At 46.4% G+C, this 22,231-nt stretch overlaps 1 long non-coding RNA gene across 1 annotated transcript; it reads left to right on the forward strand.

Moving 5' to 3' along the window:
* Window positions 1-285: 285 nt before the first annotated feature.
* On the forward strand, window positions 286-8,584 carry LOC142660482 (uncharacterized). The gene is made up of 3 exons (XR_012850495.1): window positions 286-412; window positions 6,966-7,103; window positions 7,894-8,584. It is a non-coding gene; the product is annotated as an uncharacterized LOC142660482 (long non-coding RNA).
* The last annotated feature ends 13,647 nt before the right edge of the window (window positions 8,585-22,231 follow it).

Raw genomic sequence — 22,231 nt, forward strand, 5'->3', positions numbered from 1 at the left:
TTATGCCCGGGCCCCTCACTGCAGTACCCCCAGTCCCCCCCTGATGGCGGCCCTGCTTATACGAGTGAGCTGCTTGTGCTTAAAGGTGATAACATTTTCCCGACAATCGGCTGGCGCTCAACAGGGCAATGCATTTCTATTTTAAATAAATGCATCGCCTTGTGAATCTGCACTGGTGAAAGGATTTCTAGGGGGAGATTCTGGGGATAGAACCTGCATGTTTCTAACTCATCTAATTTATCAGCAGAGAACTTTACCAATGTACTACATCTGCTGTTGGGAGGTGGCTGCAAATTCTTCAAAAGATGACGTTCTTATTCCTGCTGGAAGTAATGATTACATTTGGTCTTATGGGAGCAATAAGAAAGTTCTGAGATCAACCTGAGCTGGTGGTCTAGCTGCACCCTAAACAGTGAGTATCTTCTGTGTGGTCCTTGGTTCAAATCCTGGTGTGTGTCATTGTCTAAAAGGGAGCTTTGCTGGGTGGTGTTTGTAGTGGTGTGGAGGCAGTGCAGTGAGATTGTTGCTGCATAAGAAAGTTAATTATGTAAAGAAAGTTACTTATGCAGCTGTCTCTTTTGAGACAGCTGTATTTATATAGTAGATTATTACAGATTTCAGCAATATACTCATCACTCAAACAGGTATCATAATCCATCCTTCAAAGCAGCAGCCCAAGGTCACCAGGGGGACAACATGGGGCTAGAACCCACATTGAAGTGATTCCTGCACTCAACTCGGATCACGCAAGCTGTGAGCTAGCTGCACGGCAGCCTTACAGGGATGAATTTTTCACATCTTTTAAAAACGGGTAATCGGACCTTGAACAAGAAAAACTTTAGATCACATTGGGGAGTGGGTGAATTATGACAGTGTGGTGGCTTGGGGCTTAAGTCCCTAGGCCTGGTTTACTAAGGAGTTATCCCATGTCCTTAGGTTCAAAGCATCTGGCATGCTGCTTGTGTGATAGGTGGTGGTCTTTGTGCTTGGTGATGCTTTCCCAACAATTTTGGCAAGCGGCAGACGCTCAACAGGGCAATGCATTTCTCCTTTAAAAATATGCCTCGCCTTGTGAACCTGCACTGGTGAAAGACTTTCAAAACTGAGACACAAGGAGGAGATCCTAGGTATAGAACCCACACATCCCTGACAATTCTAGTTTATCAGCAGAGAACATTACCAGTGCACTACCTCTGCTGCCAAGAGCTAACTGCAAACTCTTCCTAAGATGACATGTTCTTATTCCTGCTGGAAGTAATGATTTCATTTGGTCTTATGGGGACAATAAGAAAGCTAAGATGACAACATGGTGGTGTGGTGATTAAGTGGTGTCTGAGTGGTAAGTGTCTTCAGTGCAGCCATTGGTTCAAATCCTGATGTATGGATTGTCCAAAATGGTACTTTGCTGGGTGGTGTTGCTAGTGGTGTGGAGGCAGAGCAGTGAGTTTGTTGCTGTATTAGAAAGTTACTTATGCAGCTGTCTCTTTTGAGACAGCTGTATTTATAAGTTGTTGCAGCTTTCAGCAATATACTCATCACTCAAACAGGTATCTTAATTCATCCCTCCATGGGTGGCACTTTGGGAAATGGGGAGCTGCCCAAGGTCACCAGGAGGACAACATGGGGGTTAGAACCCACATTGTACAGAAGTGACTCCTGTGCTCAACTCGGATCACGCAAGCTGTGAGCTGGCAGAATGGCAGCATGGCAGCATGGCAGCATGGCAGCATGGCAGCATAGCAGCATGGCAGCATAGCAGCATGGCAGCCTTACAAGGACACATTTTTCACATCTTTGAAAAACTGGTGCTCAGACCTTCAACAAGAAAAACCTTGGATGACAGAGACATGACAGCACAGTGGCTTCAGGGTTAACTGCTTTTAAGGCTGGAGATCCTGGAGATAGAACCCACATGGTCCTCACGCTTCATATTTATTAGCAGAGATCTTTACCAGTGCGCTACCTCTGCTTTCAACTGTTGGCAACAAATTCTTCCAATGATGAAATGTTCTTATTCCTGCTGGAAGTGACGTTTACATTTGGTCTTATGGAGATAATAAGAAATCTCAGAGATCAGCCTGAGCTGGTGGTCTGGTGCTTAAGCAGCGTCTTCTGTGTGGACCCTGGTTCAGATCCTGAAGTGTGGCCTTGTCTGAGAGGAGTCCTCACTGGGTGTAGTGAGGAGGTTGCTGCATAAGAAAGTTACTTATGCGGCTGAAGCAGTTCTCTTTTACAGAACATTATTGCAGATTTCAGCAATATACTTATCACTCAATCAAGTATCACATTCCGTCACCCCGTAGGTGTTGCTCTAGGGGGAAGGTGGAAAGCTGAATGTTGAGCACATGAGCTGTGAGCTCGCTGCTATGCCGGAACAAATCTCCACCTCGCAAACAGGCACGGTAATCCGACATTCTACAGAAATCACTTTGGACCGAATCAACCGACGTGCGCTGTGTGCTGTGACTGGGGGGCTTTAGGGATCTCAGGCTGTCTAAGCAGGGGAGCCACTGACTGGATGTCAGGTCTCCTTTAATTATCCCATAAAGCACACTGAGTGGGTTCCTGATATGAGTGGTCGAGGGAATCACATGGGAGGGAGGGTTTAAGATTATATAAGTGAGGTTACTTCCTGTAGTGAGCCTCTTTCCCGCTTTCCAGACAGAGTTAAAGGGAATGTGTTGCCAGAAAAACATGTTTTTTTTTTAAAAATTAAACATTTAGTGTGTGGGTGATTAAACATTGTTCAAATTTTTTTTATTTTTTTCACGAGTCAGGGAATAGTCAGGAAATATTATAAATTAATTCTAATTTATAATACTACCCATTTTTGGTCACTAGATGGAGCTATTCCCAAAATTGCAGCATTGCAACAATGGGTTAAAAGCCCTCGCTCTAGTGAGCTCTCAGTATCCCCCCCTCCTTTATCCTGGCTAGTGCCGGGATAAACGAGGGGTTTGAACGGTGTAACCTCCTACGCTGTGTGTCGCCATTTTTTGAGCTAACACACAGTGTAGTAGGTTTACATACAGTAGTAAACACACACAAACACGAACATACATTGAAATCTCTTACCTGCTCCTGCCGCCGCGACTCCCTCCGGCCCGTCCGCTCCGTTTGCTGCCGCTGGTCCAAGTGCACAAATCCGGAAGCCGCGACCGGAAGTAGTAATATTACTGTCCGGCCGCGACTTCCGGTCCACAGGAAAATGGCACCGGACGGCGCCAATTTCGAATTGGACTGTGTGGGAGCGGCGCATGCGCAGTTCCCACACAGACGCCGTACACTGAAGTCAATGGGACGGGAGCCGTTCGCAGTCCCTATGGGACTGTGGCTGCCGTATTCTATGTCTGTATGTGTCGTTAATCGACACAGACAGAAATGGAACAAAAAATGGCAGCCCCCATAGGGAAGAAAAAGTGTAAAAATAAGAAAAAGTAAAACACAAACACACAAATGAATATAAACGTTTTTAATAAAGCACTAACATCTTTAACATATAAAAAAATAATTTGTGATGACACTGTTCCTTTAAGGAGCCTCTACAGCTAGTGAAGCTTTACAGAGGAATCATCACTCTAATATGGCAGAGCAAGCGCTGCTGGCGCTTTTAAAAGAGAAGATAGCGAAGGAAGGATCAGCCTGGCTAACCCCGCTCCTACGAGGTGGGTCTGAGCAAATGGATGGCGCGGTGTCTGAGCCGTTAGCCAGTGGCAGGCGGCCCGCAAGGAGGTGCCGTCCGCCTACTCGGCTGAGTCCTTCCCCCACTAGAGCTAGAAAACGGGGGAGGGCGCCGTCTCGTCACCTGGCTCAGCAGCGTGGCGAGGTGAGCGAGCAGCGTAGTGTAGGAGAGACACTGCCGGTTCGCGATGAAGGAGGACGGGCTGGCAGCCAGGCCTCCCTTCTCACAGGGCAACATAGCAGACAGGCAGGTGTAGTGAGGCAACGCACACCCCCGCGCGTAGACGGCGCGGTGGGTCATAGCAGCGGCATGGAACAGGAGGCAGTGCAGCAACAGGTTGCTCCAAAACCACCTGGCAGGCTTGCTAGGTGGTTTGGCAGAAAATCTGCCAATGTTGTAAAGGACACGCCGGTTATGAGAGGAGACAGGGGGAGGGGGAAGTTCCCACAAGCAATGCAGGACTTAGTCAGATTGCAGACGATAGTGAAGAAGACTTTTTCGAGTGCATTCAGGGTACACCGCAGGATAGGGCCAGTGAGCAATTACAGAGATGTGTTTCCGCCGGCAGAGCCCATAGGTGTGGGACAAGGGGCCGTGGATCGGACACATGCTCCGAATCGGGATCTGACAGGTCGGGGAGACGAAAGCAGAGAAGGCTTGGCTCCCACAGACGCACGAATTATAGGGATAGAAGGAGTAGGCATAGGCAACGGTCGTGCAGTAGGGTTTCTAGAAGTAGGTCAGCACAAAGAAGTAGGTCAGCATATCGCACGTCCTCGGCTTCCTCGGAGGAGTCCGTGGATAGACACAGCAGGAGGTCACGCGTGAGCAGACAACGTGGGCGGAGAAGCAGATCGTTCGACCGAAGGAGACACGGGAAGACTACACCGGTTGAGGCGACAACGGTTGTTTCTCCGCCGCCCACAACGCAAAATGCAGATGTTCAGTCAGCGGGTCATCAGAGTGGTGAGTTATCATGCGCACAAGCATGGAATAAAAACGCTGATAATGGTGACGAGTTATTTGGTATGCTGAAAAATGTTTTGGAAAAAATGGGTGGGGCTGAGGTCCCGATTAAGGTCCCAGGGGCGGCGGAGACGCAGCCTGTGCAGGCGTTGGATAACACGGGCATGTTGCTCAGGGACTCGTATTTTTGTGGAGTTGCTCCTCTGGCGACACATATATCAAATGAAGTTAGAGAAAAAATTAAAAAATGTGAATATGTGGATATATGGTCTTTAGTGTCGCCAGAGCAGCTAACAGTTGATAAAGAGAGGAAGTTTGAAAAAAGTGATGATAAAAAGCCCAAAGTGGCAAAAACGTTTGGAAATTGGTTGGAGGCTTTCGCGGTGTTGGCGAGCATAGCGAGTCAAAGTAAACCAGAAAAAGCCTTTGAATTATTTACATATCTGGATACAATTTATTCTGCGCATAAGTTGCACGGGGGAACTGCATGGTGGAGGTACGACGAGGAATTCAGGCGCCGTTTAGCTATTCGGCCAGACATAGGTTGGTCCTCTAAGGCCACGGATGTATGGATACACTTAATGATGACGCAGAGGCCCCAGAATTCCTTTCTTGCCTCCTCCGCCGCCCCCCCTCAGGTGGCAGTTGCGGGTCGCAGACCAGGGGCTTGTTGGCTCTTCAATGAAGGGCATTGTCGGTTTTTCGCTTCATGCAAATTCAAGCATGAATGCTCCATATGCGGGGGATCCCACTCAGCGCTGCGTTGCTTTAAGAGAAGTAAGAACCCCGCGAGACCAGCTGCTGCAGGTAAGCCAGAGGACGCCGGTGAACGTCCAAAGGATGCGCCCCTGGTTAGACAGGTACCCCAGGAGACAGGAGGCAGAAATGCTCATTAAGGGTTTTACACATGGTTTTCATATACCACATGTTTATCAGCCGGCTGCTACGTTTGCTTCAAATTTAAAGTCTGTTATAGCTCAACCGGAAATTGCTCAGGAGAAAATAGACAAGGAAATTAGCATGGGGCGAATGGCGGGTCCTTTCACGGAACCACCATTAGAGAACCTCAGAATTTCCCCTCTGGGGATCGTGCCAAAGAAAGAGCAGGGAAAATTTTGTCTCATACACCACTTGTCTTTCCCTCCAGGTGAATCAGTCAATGATGGGATATCTAGGGAGGAGGCGGCTGTGTCGTACATATCATTTGACAGAGCTATGCAGTTAGTTTCAAAAGCGGGACCGTTTTCCTTGTTGGCTAAGTCTGACATTGAATCAGCCTTCCGCCTCCTCCCGGTTCATCCTGGCTGTTTTTACCTGTTGGGGTGTCAATTGAACGGGCTATATTACGTGGACATGTGTTTACCGATGGGGTGCTCTATTTCATGCCGCTATTTTGAGATGTTCAGTTCCTTTTTAGAGTGGGTTGTGCGGTCTGAGACAGGCAACACATCGGTAATACACTACTTGGATGATTTTTTGTTCATCGGTCCACGGGATGAGTCGTTATGTTTATACACTTTGAATTCTTTCAGGTTTTTTATGGCCATGTTTGGTGTCTCTCTAGCGGAGGACAAAACGGAAGGCCCATGTTGGTGCCTCTCCTTCCTGGGGATAAAAATCGATACGAGCAAGATGGTTCTCAGCCTCCCGGAAGACAAGATTGCAAAATTGAGACGGGATATCAACAGCAGTATATGCGCAAAAAAGGTCACGTTGCATGACTTACAGTCCTTGTTAGGTCAATTGGCTTTTGCATGCAGGATATTCCCTATGGGAAGGGTTTTTTCTAGGAGGTTGGCCATGGCAACGGCAGGGGCAAAACAGCCGCATCATTTTATAAGACTACCCAGTTTGTTAAAAGATGATTTAAGGATGTGGCAATCTTTCCTAAAAGATTATGAAGGTATATCGTGTCTCATGGAGGAAGAAATGGGCAATGCGGACCTGCAGCTGTACACAGATGCGGCAGGGGCCCATGGTTATGGGGCGGTTTTTGAGCATAAGTGGTCGGCTGGTGTTTGGCCGGCGGATTGGTACGAAAAAGGTTTTAATAAAAATCTGACGTTATTGGAGTTGTTCCCCATCGTAGTAGCGGTGGAGCTATGGGGTGCAGAGATGGCGAACAGGCGTATCTTGTTTTGGTCCGATAATGAGAGTACGGTTCTGGTTATAAAATAAATTAACGTCTAGGTCTCTCCCGGTGTTAGCTCTGCTCAGACGGTTAGTGCTAAAATGTTTATCGTTTAATGTGGTGTTCAGGGCATGTCATGTACCGGGGGTTGTTAATGACGTTGCTGATGCTCTGTCTCGTTTTCAGTGGCTTCGTTTCAGGACATTGCATCCTCGGGCGGATCAGCAGAGGTACGACTGCCCGCCATCTCTTTGGGACCTGCCGGGGAGCAGCTGACACCGCTGCTGCAGAATTCTCTGGCAACAACTACGTGGAACTGCCATGGTAAGGCATGGTCTGAATGGCTGTCACATGCAAATGCGACTGAGGTAATGTCCCCGGAGTCATGTTATGTGATCACGTTGCGGTATTTAGGTTCTTTAAGGGAAAAAGGCATGTCGGCAGCGGTGGTTCAAAAGCGCTTATCAGGGGTTGCGTTTGCGCTAAAGATGTTGGGGGTGGAGGACGTCACCAAGCGTTTTGTTTTTGCGCAAATGTTAAAAGGTTGGAGGAAGAAAAAGAAGACATCGGACGGCCGTCGTCCAGTGTCTTTTATTTTGCTACGGCGATTGGCGGACGCGGCGACATCAGTTTGTTCTTCCGTTTTTGAAGCATGCTTATTTTCATGCGCTTTTGCGCTTGCTTTTTTCGGGGCACTGCGCGTTAGTGAATTAGTATCCACCTCGCGGTCATGTCCGTCGGGCTTGTTGCCGGACGACGTAGTGGCACTGTCGGATTCAATAAAAATTCGGGTGTGGCGGTCTAAAACAGATGTGTTGGTGAAGAGTTACATGGCGTTGCGCCCGCAGGGGGGTAGTTTCTTGTCACATAAGGATGGATCTCCTTTGTAAAAATTTCAATTTTCTTCCATTTTTAAAAAATGCTTGGTCTCGGTGGGTTTGCCTCCTTCTGAGTTCGGGACCCATTCGTTCCGCATCGGGGCCGCCACAATGGCGGATGTGGCGGGTTTGACGGAGGTGGAAATTAAAAATTTGGGAAGATGGAAATCGGGTTGTTTTTAAGAGTTACATTCGTCCTCATTTGTTAACCTGTTGAATTTTATATGTTTCTGCAGATGTTCGTAGACCGGTGGTTTGGTTTATCGGTCATTCGTACATTTATTGGGCGGCTCAGAGGGCGTCTTGCCGACCTGGAGGGCTGGATCTTGGCTTCAAACATGCGTGATGTGTACTGGAGGGGTATCAGAGGCCTAAAATGGCTGCAAGTCCTTGCGGAGGTGGTGGCTGTGAGCAGAATGTCACAATCTCCAACGGTCGTGGTGATACACGCAGGTGGCAATGACCTTTGCTCAACGAGGGTAGCGGAGCTGATTTCCATTATGCGGTCGGACTTTGATCGCTTTGCGGCCTTTTTTACGGATCTGGTGGTAGTGTGGTCCGAAGTAGTTCCGAGGGTTTTATGGGATGGAGCTAGGAACAACGCGTCCCTGGAACGGACCAGGCGGCTTTTGAACGTCAGGGTATCGCGGCATGTCAGGGGTCAAGGTGGTGTAGTCATCAGGCATAGGCAGTTGGAAGGTGACAACAGGGGTTTAATGTTGCAAGACGGGGTCCACTTGAACGACATTGGCCTGGACATTTTCCTTTCAGGTTTGCAGGACGCCGTCGATAGGGCATTGTTTTTGCTTAGGGGGGTGGGACGGAGCGCGGTGTAGGAATACACCCGTCTCCGCTTGGCGTGTTCGGAGGCTCTTGTTCCGTTTCGTTGAAGGGAATGTGTAAGACGGCTCACCTGGCAAAACAACAAAGACATGCCTACCGCGGGGGCGGTGGCACGGCATGCGAGATGATCGTCATCCAGAACATGAAGTTAATGAATGTCAATGAACGGACAAGGTTTCCTTTTGTTATATTGTTAATAAAAGCTGTGCCCCCCCCCCCCCACTTTATTCCACAAAGATGACTATGTGTGTTTTTCTATAGTAAGTATTTAAGTAACACTCAGTAGCACGGGAAGGTACATACAGTCTAGGGCCAGGGACGGTTTAGACAGTGTGCCAGGGCTGATTTTTTGTCTCAGTCCGGCCCTGCCCCAGACCTCCTAAACTACTACAGTCCCCAAACCAGACTTCCCTAAATACAGACCCCAAAACAGACACCCTAAACGAATGCAGACCCCAGACCACCTAAACTAATAAATACAGACCTCAGACCAGACCCCACACACTTACACAGCAGCTCTATTCCGGTGCAGCCTTGCTGTTTTTCCCTCTGTCTTCAGGACCATCATATATATGGACATGTGACCTCATCTGTACAGGTTATTTTGCAGGTTTTGTACAAAGCAGTTTTGGTGCTGTTTGTGCCGCGTTGCGTGGGAAAAAAACCATAACAAAACCGCATTGTACACAAAGTCTTTGGGCACCGTAGGCCCCTCCGGAGCCTGTGGCGACTGCCCAGACAACCAATAACATAATCTGCCACTGAACATGCCCATGAATCCAGCTGTCCTATCTGTCCCTTCTTCCTTCAAGTTGCTTTGGTATCAGTGATGTACATAGAGGACCTAGAGATAAGCTGTAATGCTGGCGGTGCGGCCATGGGTACAAATCCCACCAGACCGTCTGCACCATGTGTGTATGTTCCTATGGAAAACTTACATTGTATTGTCCCTAGTGCAGGGCCTGAGGGGGTGGAGCCTGACACAAGCACTCTCTCTTGGGTGTTCTTTTAATCCTTGTCATGCCCCGCCCCCTCGGGCCCTGTATATCATTTTTGCCAGGAGTTTTCCTTTAAGCTTCCTTCAGATATTGAAATTAGAAACCAATGGGTATGATTGGAGAATTTGGTACTGTATGAATATATAAATAAGTGACCCCTTGTAGTCCACCTGCCACCATATACAGAAAGTTTTCTTCATTGAGCCTACAGCACACGGGCCAGGAGGAAGGCAAACAATATAATAAACTTTTCTGATGACAAACGTCCTGTTTTCATGGAGAAAAATTAAAAAGATGTTTAGTGAAATCTTTCCAAGTCTTTGTCACGTGTCTCCCCTATAAACAAGGCCGCATGGGTTTCACCCAACATTCAGATCACTAATTTATGTATTATTGGCGATCCCCACGCGTTTTGGAAGCACATGAAATAAAGCCCCCCCCCCCCCTCTCCAGGCCTTTGAGTGCATTTAAATCAGGTTTTTTTAATTTAAATAGTTGTATTGCTTCCATCTTCGTGATAGTGTGTTCAAGGACATTCAGGTCTCTGCATATAATTAGAGACTAATAGAAGTATATTAAAAAAACGTACAGCAAACAGTAATCACACCAGCACTTGGTAGGTTTTGAAAGGGATTAGACAACAATACTCTCTGAAAGTGTAAAGGATTAAACGTGTGGGGAAACTATATCACATGGTTTTGTCTTCATTAATGTTTCAAGCAAGATGTTCAAAGATCATAAACTCTGTAACGGGAACTTACTTAAAGGGGTTGTCTACTTTGGACCATAAGCTGATCAGAGGGTATCTGCCTGCTGAGACCACCAGCGATCGGCTGTAATCTCTTGGGGAATTAGGGAGTAAGCGTTTAATTCCCCTGCAGTGCCATCACTGGTGAAATTAAGTATTACACAGTTCTCATTAAAGGGAATGTGTTGCCAGAAAAACATGTTTTTTTTAAAAAAATTAAACATTTAGTGTGTGGGTGATTAAACATGGTTCAAATTTTATTTTATTTTTTCGCGAGTCAGGAAATATTATAAATTAATTCTAATTTATAATACTACCCATTTTTGGTCACTAGATGGAGCTATTCCCAAAATTGCAGCATTGCAACAATGGGTTAAAAGCCCTCGCTCTAGTGAGCTCTCAGCATCCCCCCCTCCTTTATCCTGGCTAGTGCCGGGATAAACGAGGGGTTTGAACGGTGTAACCTCCTACGCTGTGTGTCGCTGTGTGTCCGCTCCGTTTGCTGCCGCTGGTCCAAGTGCACAAATCCGGAAGCCGCGACCGGAAGTAGTAATATTACTGTCCGGCCGCGACTTCTGGTCCACAGGAAAATGGCGCCGGACGGCGCCAATTTCGAATTGGACTGTGTGGGAGCGGCGCATGCGCAGTTCCCACACAGACGCCGTACACTGAAGTCAATGGGACGGGAGCCGTTCACAGTCCCTATGGGACTGTGGCTGCCGTATTCCATGTCTGTATGTGTCGTTAATCGACACACACAGAAATGGAACAAAAAATGGCAGCCCCCATAGGGAAGAAAAAGTGTAAAAATAAGAAAAAGTAAAACACAAACACACAAATGAATATAAACGTTTTTAATAAAGCACTAACATCTTTAACATATAAAAAAATAATTTGTGATGACACTGTTCCTTTAAAACCAATAGGCTTTCTGTGTAATGCAAGGAGGTGGTGGGTCCTCCATAGTGACCGATACCGCTTGTAGCCCCTCCTTCTAATAGATGAGGGTCCTGAATAGTGGACTCCATTAAGTAATTTAAAGGGGGTTGTCCAGGATTAGAAAAACATGGCTGCTTTCTTCCAAAAGCAGTGCAACGCCTGTCAATGGGTGATGTCTGGTATTGCCGCTCAGCTTCACTGAAGTGAATGGGGCTGAGCTGTAAAACCCACACACAACCTGCAGACAGGTGTGGCACCGTTTTTAGAAGAAATAAGCCATATTTTTCCAATCCTGGACAACCCCTTTGACTTTTCAAAACCAGACAAACCCTTTATGGAAACTCTGAGATCCATTTGGTCTCGAATGACCCACATTGACATAATGATAGTGTAGGATAAAACGGTACCATGGCAGATAGTGACCCTGGGGTGGGTATGCTAAAATAACAAGCTGATGGGCTCATTATTGGAATGTGTTGGCCCACTTGGGTTTGGTTTGCCCGTTGGGATCCATATCCCAATGTATGACCAATGACACAACTTTAAGTACAACTCCAATCATCACATCCTATTACATTGATGGGTGGTCTGGAGCATACCAGTGACGACGGGGCTTTAAGTTGTATGAAGGAAGATTATAAATGCTTCAGATTTAGGTTATAGTTAGATCCCATGATGCTTCATTCTCAACCACCATTTTTAGATCTTTCCCAACCTGGGCGGAGCTTGGTAGGAGCTTGTGTATGGCAGCTATGCATTGTGGGAAGGACTGTGACAACTGCTAAAATAGTCATTTATATTAAAGGACCACATTGTAGCTTCCTCTTATAGCGCTGCTGTTCTCTTACGTAGCAGAGGGGGCCTGGTTGTAAGTGCAAATTTTGCATCCCCCATTGCTACACCACTGCGCTTTGGTTGCGATATTTTCTTTGGAGTCTTCCTTATATATGGGGCAGAGTTAATACCCACTGACCTAATAGACACATGGAAACCTCAGACAGGTGTCTCTGCTTGCTTCCTGTGAATGGAAACATGCTTATTTATATCCAGAAAACCTATACAAACTTAGAACTAAAGGTTTGCTACAATTGTATCCAGTGTAGACAATCCTGTGTGAGCTGAACTCCAGACTGATACATTGTAACAAACTCTCAGGACAGGAGAGAGATTTGTGCTGCTGATATGTTTAGCTGGCAGAAGATTGTCCAGGCTGGATACAATTGTAACAAACCCTCAGCTGTGAAAACTATTGGGTCAGGGTGGGTAACGTTCTTAGTCTATTCAACAGCTTTTTTAGTTATTTTTAAGAAAGTTGGGTGACCACTAATATAACCAATGGGGTTGTTATACTTCTTTCCTAGACCCATAAATCTCTGCATCACTAAATAACAAAGCAGTTTTCCCATTCAAGAGCCTGGGAAAGCTGGGTGAAAACCCCTGTATGATATGTAATGGTGGCCATATTGTTTGTCACCCAGCTTTCCCAGTCTCCTGAATGATAAACCAGATTAATTATACAGCCATACCCCTCCTCTCCTGTATTACTGCATACCTCGGCAGCTTTGCCGTGCTGAACTCTAAAAAAGCTGGGTAACACCCCTCGAGATTAGTAAAGGCAGCCATATTGGTTGTCACCCAGCTTTCCCAGTCTCCTGAATGATAAACCAGATTAATTATACAGCCATACCCCTCCTCTCCTGTATTACTGCATACCTCGGCAGCTTTGCCGTGCTGAACTCTAAAAAAGCTGGGTAACACCCCTCAAGATTAGTAAAGGCAGCCATATTGGTTGTCACCCAGCTTTCCCAGGGGCATATATATATATATATAAAAGAAACGGCTAAATTTATTTTTTTAAATCAAACATGACAAAAGAGAGACTGGGGGGGGGGATTATAATTTAATAACAAAAAGTTGAGGATGAATCTAGAAGGTATCAGTCAAGACGTATTCCCGAGAGGCACGGCTCGCGAGGAAGAGCTCGGAGGGATCCTGCAGAGACGCAATGGAGGACATTTAAGAGATGGCATGCGGGGAAAGTTACAACGAAAAAACAAAACCAACTGTTTTATGGCTCCAGTGCAGACTGTTAGGAAGACGATCTTGACTGAAAGCAATAAGACCCTCGTCTGGAGGAAACCTTAAGTTAATTCAGCTCTAAATTATTACACGTCGGCAGAATGAGCCGTTCTGTTAAATCCGGCTTAATTTATAAGTGAGGTCGTGTCGTCTGAATCTATTAGGCCTTTATCTATGTGATTCCTAATAGAAAAAGTGCGTTCAGTTGGTAGGGAGCCCACGACGAATGGTTCTCTCACACAGAGCATTACCCAGATAAGTAGCTGAATAACTTTTGGCTGTCATTCGAGCGTTGGCGCCAATGTCTCACCCTTTATCTGCTGTCATCGAGAATCAGGACGCTGCAATATTCCGTTGAAAAGAGGGGGAAAGGAGCTGAATTCTCTTCTCAGGATATACATAACCCGACACACTGAGTGATCGACTGCTCGGCTCATACAATGTATCCCTGGAAATCTACAATCCATTCTACATTGTAACGAGAATTCACCTGTAAACAACAACATGCGTTTACGTCTTGCAGGATTTTTTTTTTTATTCTTTATTATTATTCTGTAAATTGTATCATTTTAAGTAATTGTTTGATCTTGTCATTTTTATAATTTAATTATTTTTTATTTTTTTTTATCCTGAATATTTTAGGATAAAAAATGTTTTTTTATTTTATACATTTTGTCATTTATTTTATTTTATTTATTTCTCTTAATTTATTTGGTATCCCTTTTATCACTTCATTTTTTGTTTTAAAGTATAAAAATTTTTTGTAATAAAATGAGTCAGTTTTTTGCTTCCCCCCCCCCCCCCTTCCTTCCCCGGAGTGTCCACACTCAAATCTTCCATTACATCCTGGATTAATATAAATTCTATCATCTTGTATTGTGACAAGCCTAAATGGTGGTGAAAGACTGCGCTATTCTCTAATAACAGGCAGCTATTAAATCCTTGCCGTTTTTTTTTTCCCACCATTATGAAAATAAAACCGTAATTTCTCTGACTTTTTCTTTTTTTTTTAATAAATGTGATACGGTATTATATTGAATATAATTATAGGGAAAGCGATGCCAGGGACAGACGCGGGCAAGGAACCGAGATGGGTATCACTTTCTCTGCCAGGCAGGGGGAATGTACAGATGTATTTAGAAGTGGAATGTTTCAAACTGGCAGACATCAGCAAGTATTACTTTTTTCGTGTTTCAAGGGGGAGGGGGGGGGGGGCTGAAACTTTATATCTTAGATATGTTTTTATTTTTCTTGATTTATTTTTTAAGTCGTTCTTGCTAAATGTAGCAACTGAGCTCCTGTGCCTCAGAGATTTTAGGCTCTGTTCACATCTGCGTTGCCCTCCCGTAGAGGGGTTCCGTCGTGAACTCAATGGTGACGGAAACCTAGCTAAGGCCTCGTTCACATCTGCGTTGGGGTCCCGTTCTGAAGTTCCGTCGGAGCTTTCCGTCAGAACGGGACCCTGAACAGACACACTGAACGTTACTGCTGCAAGAAAACCCCTACTGTAGATGTGGATTAGATGTAGAGCAGCAAGCAATATTGCGTGTAACCTGCAGATTTTGAGTCTTTTTCCTTCCCTCCACTTGTTTCTGTAAGGCTCAGTTCACCGGTTGCGTAAATACGGCGGTTTTTCTGCAACAGAATTCGTTGCGGAAAGTCCGCAGCAAATCAAGTGGCCCGGAAATTGGATGAGATGGAACAAATCTCCTCCACACGCTGCGTAAATACTGAGCGGAAAAAACGCTCAGAAATTGACCTGCGGTGCAGAATCTTATTCCGCAGCAAGTCAATTGTATTTGCGCAAACGCTGCTTATTTGTTGCGGCTTTTCCCTGTTGAATTCAATGGGAAAGTAAAGCCCGCAACAAATAGCAGTTGTTGCATTTTTTTGTGTCAGGTTCGCAGCGATTCCGCCACAAAAAACGCAAGTCAGAAAAAAATAATTATACTTACCCAGGAGTTTGTGTTTCTTCCTCCAGGCCGGCCTCTTGGGATGACGTTTCATCCCATGTCACCACTGCAACCAATCACAGGATGCGGCGGTCTCCTGGGATGTAACTACCAGGCCGGCTAAGTGCTGCAGTTTTCCGCATCGGACATTCCAAGCAAAAAACTGCACCACAGTTTGATGCGGTTTTTCATCCGGAATTCCTTGTGACGCACAGGGCGGATATGCTGTGTGCTGTTACGCAGCATATCCGCCCCGTGTGAGCTCAGCCTAATTGTACATTTTCGATCTCCATGTCTGATGAGTGGACGGGCTCTTTCTGATGTATTGTGTGCTCTGAGCCAATCAATTGTTTTGCCTTGAAGCGCTCCCTCCCCTCTCACAGCATGAGTATGCACTGCAGCTGCATCCCCTTCCTCCTCCCTCCTCTCTGTCTACTATTTACAGTAGTAAGCTAGAAGGATTTTTTGGTGACTGGGAAGGTTTCTGAACGTTTACAAAGAGCCTGCAGACAGTGGCAGATCAAGGATTGAAATCTAGAGGGGGCAGATAAACAGTGGCGCTCGTCGCCTTCTTTGGTCAGGCCCCTTGCCACTCCCTTAAATATGTAAAGTGGAAATATACAAAGTGGAACATAGAAACACATAATAATACGGTCAAGGGCAGGCGTCACTTTTTCAGTCAGTCACGACAGTGCACTACCACTATACAAGCACCAATAATACCACCATGCGGTGACCATATAGCAGTCAGATACCAGTGCTGCACTTGGTGGTCTGCAGAGTATTATTGTGCTGCACTTGGTGGTCTGCAGAGTATTGTTGTGCCGCAGACTATTCGAGAGACTACAGCAGAGATCAGACGCAGTTACAGGCAGAATACATAAAAAACAGGACCTGCCACCCCTCCTGACGTGTCTATTTTACTTCATACTTGTATTATCCATGAAATAACAATTCCGGAACATCTTTTGTTATAATTCTGCATTGGGTTGTTCCTCTGTTATTCCTACTGGAAATGTATGAATAAATTGAACACTGGCTGTTACTATTCTCCTTGTCAAAGTGCTCTGTCTCCACTAGCCTGACTCTGTCCAATCATCGACTCTGTAGGAATACATCCTAATAACAAGAGGAATGGTAACACTCAGTTGTCAGTTAGGCCTTGGCTACACGGAAACTTTTTGGAGAACTACTGATTGATTTTAACTATTGAGTAATAGCTGGAGTCCACGAGACAGCCCTAGATCTATAATTAAAATTAATTAGTTGCGTTACAAAAAGTCTCCATGCAGGCCAGGCCTTATTCACACATTTCCAGGTGGAATAACAGAGGAATGTCACAACACAGACATGTCAGGAGAGGTGACAGCTCCTATATAAATAAAGTGACTCACAGGTGACATCTTCTCATATTGTAAATGTTTTCTTTCCTTGTCTTCACCATCCGGCTCGAGAACGCCATGACTACTTCTCCTGACCACTGCAGAGTTTGCTGCCAAGGCATCTTTGGCCTCTTACTTCTGCAGCCCATCCCTAGACTCTATGGCTGCACAAATAAATTCAGGCCCTCAAACAGACCCTTAAATTAAATCAGACCCCCCAATTTAATCGGACCCCAGACCAACTTATATACTTAAACTTCTCCTCGCTCCCGGTCTCCTCTTTAGTTGCTGCCGCGGCACACATGGTCCTAGTACTGGACAGCATCGGGATGCAGAGCGAGCACTCCTGGAGCTGAAGAGGAGCCCAGGAGCATGGAAGGTAAGTATTGTCAGAATCGGCCGATAGCTAGTGGATAAATCCAATAGATAGTGGCCGATTAAAACAATTAGTACATTGTTCTAGGGGAAGGCGATAATTGCCCCCACCTAAATCAGCTCCTGCAGGCAGGGAAAGAGAAACCATAGGCTGCTGGGAAGTGAAGAAGCTGCCGCGAAACCTTTTTTCATATATACTACTAATTTATACAAAACAAAGTATAACTTTAAAATGAATGTCCACCCTTAAACACCCAGTGGCGGACACAGACTGCAAAAGGCCCCTGTGCAGATAATGTGCCAGGGCCCCCCCCCCCCGCAAACTTCTCATGGCCGACGGTCCGCTTTCAGCTGCATCGCTGGGTCTCCTAAGTGACCCAACAATGCAGCACTAGCAGCCGGGGCGTCACTAAGGCTGGGTTCACACACACACTATTTACGGACGTAATTTGGGCGTTTTAGCATTGAATTACATCCGAAAATGCGGCTCAAAAGCGTCGGAAAACATCTGCCCATTCATTTGAATGGGTCTTACGATGTTCTGTGCCGATGGTCATTTTTTTTTACGCGCCGCTGTCGAAAGGCGGCGCGTAAAAAACTGCCTGTCACTTCTTCAGATGTAAATGGAGCCGTTTTCCATGGACTCCATGGAAAACCAGCTTCAATTACTTCCGTAGTGGACGCAGCAAAAGACGCCTGCACATGCCATTACGGCTGAAATTACGGTGCTGTTTTCTCCTGAAAACAGCACAGTAATTTCAGCCGTAACAGACGCTGCCGTGTGAACATACCCTCAGGGCTTAAAATGTCCGGGAAATAGCCCCAATACATATGTGTCCGCCCCAAAAAAAAGTGTGTGTATAGGAGACAGCATAGCATATCTATAGCACTACGACCCTATAAACTATGGATAGGATTAGATACAGTGGCTGAGCAGACAGTATCACACATGATAGGATTAGATACAGTGGCTCAGAAGGCAGTATCACACATGATAGGATTAGATACACAGCTCAGCAGACAGTATCACACATGATAGGATTAGATACAGTGGCCCAGCAGACAGTATCACACATGATAGGATTAGATACAGTGGCTCAGCAGACAGTACCACACATGATAGGATTAGATACAGTGGCTCAGCAGACAGTACCACACATGATAGGATTAGATACAGTGGCTCAGCAGACAGTATCACACATGATAGGATTAGATACAGTGGCTCAGCAGACAGTACCACACATTATAGGATTAGATACAGTGGCTCAGCAGACAGTATCACACATGATAGGATTAGATACAGTGGCTCAGCAGACAGTATCACACATGATCGGATTAGATATAGGGCCCAGCACAGTATCATACATGATTGGATTAGATACACAGCTCAGCAGACTGTATCACACATGATAGGATTAGATACAGGGCCCAGCTCGCTGACATTGCGGCTCCAGCGCTGGACCCAGGAAAGGTAAGAATAATAATTTTGCTTCTTTATGTGTTACTGATTATTTTTGTGTGTTTGTGTTTTTTTTACAGGTTCGGTTGTTGGACTTCGGATACGAGGACTTCAATGACGGCGTTTTTTTTATTCTCAATAAAATGGTTAATGAGGGTTGTGTTTTTATTTCAATAAAAAAAATTTCTATGTGCTTGTATCTTTTTAAACTTTATTATCACCGCCTTAGTAATGGCCGCTGGCTGATTGACAACCTCCATTACTAAGGCGAGGCTTAATGTTAGCCGGTGCAGAGTCTACACTAACCCCCATTATTACCCCGGTACCCACCGCCACCAGGGGTACTGGGAAGAGCCGGGTACAAACCAGTACCCGACCAGCTGTAGTGACGGGCAGGCACCGGGGTGGCCGCAGGCTGGTAGTATTAGGCTGGGGAAGGCCAAAAACAGTGGCCCTTCCCACCCTTGTAATGCTGCCTGCTGCTGCTGTGTTGTATCTGGCTGGTTATGAAAATTGGGGGGGACCCGACATCGTTCTTTCCAATTATTTTTTAAATGACGTGGCGTCCCCCCCATTTTCATAACCAGCCAGATACAATAAAGCAGCAGCAGCCTAGCATCACCAGGGTAGGAAGGGCCACTGTATCTGGCCTTTCCCCTCCTGATAATACCAGCCTGCGGCCACCCCAGTGGCCGACCATCACTACAGATGGTCAGGTACTGGATCGTACCCGGCTCTTCCCAGCACCCCTGGTGGCGGTGGGTACCGGGGTAATAAAGGGGGTTAGTGTTAGCCTCTGCACCGGCTAACACTAAGCCCTGCCTTAGCAATGGATGCTGTCAATCAGCCGGCGGCCATTACTAAGGCGGTAGTAATATAGTTTAAAAAAAACCACAAAGACATAGAAAAAATATTTTATTGAAATAAAAAAAAAAAACACAACCCTCATTAACCATTTTATTAATAAAAAAAAAAGCTGTCATCGAAGTAGTCCTGGAATCCGCCGTAGTCCAACGACCGAACCTGTAAGAAAACACACAAAAAATGATTAGTAACACATGTGTTAGGGTATGTGCACACACACTAATTACGTCCGGAATTGACGGACGTATTTCGGCCGCAAGTACTGGACCAAACACAGTGCAGGGAGCCGGGCTCCTAGCATCATAGTTATGTACGACGCTAGGAGTCCCTGCCTCGCTGCCGGACAACTGTCCGGTACTGAAAACATGATTACAGTACAGGACAGTTGTCCCACAGCGAGGCAGGGACTCCTAGCGTCGTACATAAGTACGACGCTAGGAGCCCGGCTCCCTGCAGTGTGTTCGGTCCGGTACTTGCGGCCGAAATACATCCGTCACTTACGGACGTAATTAGTGTCTGTGCACATACCCTAAGGCTTAGATACAGGGCCCATGTGTGATACTGTCTGTGGGACCCTGTATCTAAGCCTACCACAAGGTAGGCTTAGATACAGGGTCCAGCAGACAGTAATCTTATACAGTATAAGATTACTGTGTGCTGGGGCCCTGTATCTAAACCTACAGTGTGGTAGGCTTAGATACAGGGCCCAGCAGACAGGATCACGCATGGGCCATGTATCTAAGCCTACCATGTGATTGGCTTAGATACAGGGCCCAGCAGACAGCATCACACAATCTGTGATCCTGTCTCATGGGCCCCCTAAGCCTGCTACATCGTAGGCTTAGGGGTTGTGCAGTCCCTAAACATTGATGGCCTATCCTCAGGATAGGCCATCAATAGCTGATGTGTCGCCCGGGACCCGCAAATCAGCTGTTTTGAAGGGGCCTCAGCACTCGTACGAGAGCTGCTTCCCCTTCATTTCACTACTCGCCCACACTGTGAATCGCCGACACCGATTCACAGTGTGACCGGAATGAAGTGACAGGAATGAAGGGGAGCAGCTCTCGTACGACTGCTGCGGCCCCTTCAAAACAGCTGATTGGCGGGTCCCAGGAGTCGGACCCCGCCAGTCAGGGCTATCTTACCTTCCTCTTCGGCCGCGGCGGGAGTTCTGTAGTCTCGATGCTGTGAGCGGCGGCATAGCGCTGTGACGTCATGCGCTGCGCACAGCGCCTGACGTCAGGACCTCCGCTGCGATCCGGAACCAGGAAGGTAAGTAAAGTATGTTACTATAGTAACAGGGGCCCGCGGCCCGAGTTACTATAGTAACTTTTTATTGATGTGGTGCGGGGGGCCGTGGGCCCCCCTGGCTTCGGGGCCCGGTCGCAATTGCGACCGCTGCGACCCCTATAGCTACGCCAGTGGTCCACGGGCCTCTGTCTCAGTCCTCAGCATCGCGCAGCTGAGAACTGAGTCGGCCAGCAGAGGAACGGGCCCCCTTCCCACGCGGGGCCCTTGTGCAGCTGCACCGGCTGCACATGCGGTATGTCCGCCCCTGTAAACACCATTTATTTTTTATCCAAATAGCTCCAAACTTCCGTGCTGATTTATTTCTTTATACATTTTTATAGCGGTCAAAGCTTAGTTATTTGGATACAGAGCTTCAAATCAACAAATTCTTCCTGCGGCTGCCACTAGAGGGTGCTTAGGAGCAAACTGTATACTGTTACTGCATGCTCCCTCTAGTGGTGGCTGCAGGCAGCTAAAATATTACCCTTTAGATTTATTCTACGCAGGGGATTTGGAGCTCTGTATCAGAGAATAAAAACTCTGACCTCTGTATGATACGTATAATGTGGAGCCTATTTAGGACAAAAGGATGGAGGTCCTGGCGTTTCCCTGCAAGTAACATTAAGGTGGCTTTCTATAATGTCCGATAATCCGGCACATATATCCGTTCCATTTATGCCAGATTACAGGAATTTCGCTGTATTTTCGATCCGTGTAGCTTCATCTATGGGTAAAGTGTATATGTATTCTTCAAGCCAAAGAGGACCTGACCTTGCTTTTCAGACAGAATGTCAATTTATAGCTACATTAGCGACGAGAGGGGAGAAGTCTTGTTCTTTGTAGCATTATACGTTGTTAAACATCTATTCACCGGACTCTCAGAACTTCTGCTGCAATTTTCTGGTAGTAATTTATGACGTTGCCAAGAAGTCGATACACTGGCGTCTGGTAAAAATCCATGCCACTAATGTTACACTTCTGATCTGTAGCCACAATGAGCCGGTCTTACCCAACCCTCAAGGGCACTTACCCCACTGGGCCACGTTGGTCCCTATCACCTTCAATATCAGACTCCTCATTTCTTGACTGACACTGGAAGGTTGTATACGGCCTGGGCTGAGTGAATTTTGGTTGCTGTAAAATCGAAGTTTTCCGCCTCCTCAACAGCAATTTTTTTTAAAAATGATCGGAAATCAAATGAGTGGCCGACCTTGTAACCCATGAAAGGTGGGCCACCAGAGCAAGAACCACTGCCTCTTCACTCTACCTGATAGAGGGGGGTCCCGGCACAAGCATTAACCCGTAATACATGCAGGTTTACCCCTGATATGACTAGGGTTGCGATAGGTTGAAAAATGTACCCCATGGATCTACTAATTAAAGGGGTTGTCCAGGATTCGAAAAACATGTCTGCTTTCTTCTAGAAACAGCGCCACACCTGTCCATGGGTTGTGTCTGGTATTGCAGCTCAGCTCCATTGAAGTGAATGGGGCTGCAATGCCGCACACAACCTGTGGACAGGTGTGGCGCCGATTTTGAAAGAAAGCAGCCATGTTTTTCTTAAGGCTTCGGAGCGGTATTTTTATTTGCAACGTTTACTACGGTTATTGCAGCGCGGTATACATTTTATTTACTATATGACTCT

The sequence above is a fragment of the Rhinoderma darwinii genome, chromosome 9, assembly GCF_050947455.1.
Source record: "Rhinoderma darwinii isolate aRhiDar2 chromosome 9, aRhiDar2.hap1, whole genome shotgun sequence".
Lineage (NCBI taxonomy): Eukaryota > Metazoa > Chordata > Amphibia > Anura > Rhinodermatidae > Rhinoderma > Rhinoderma darwinii.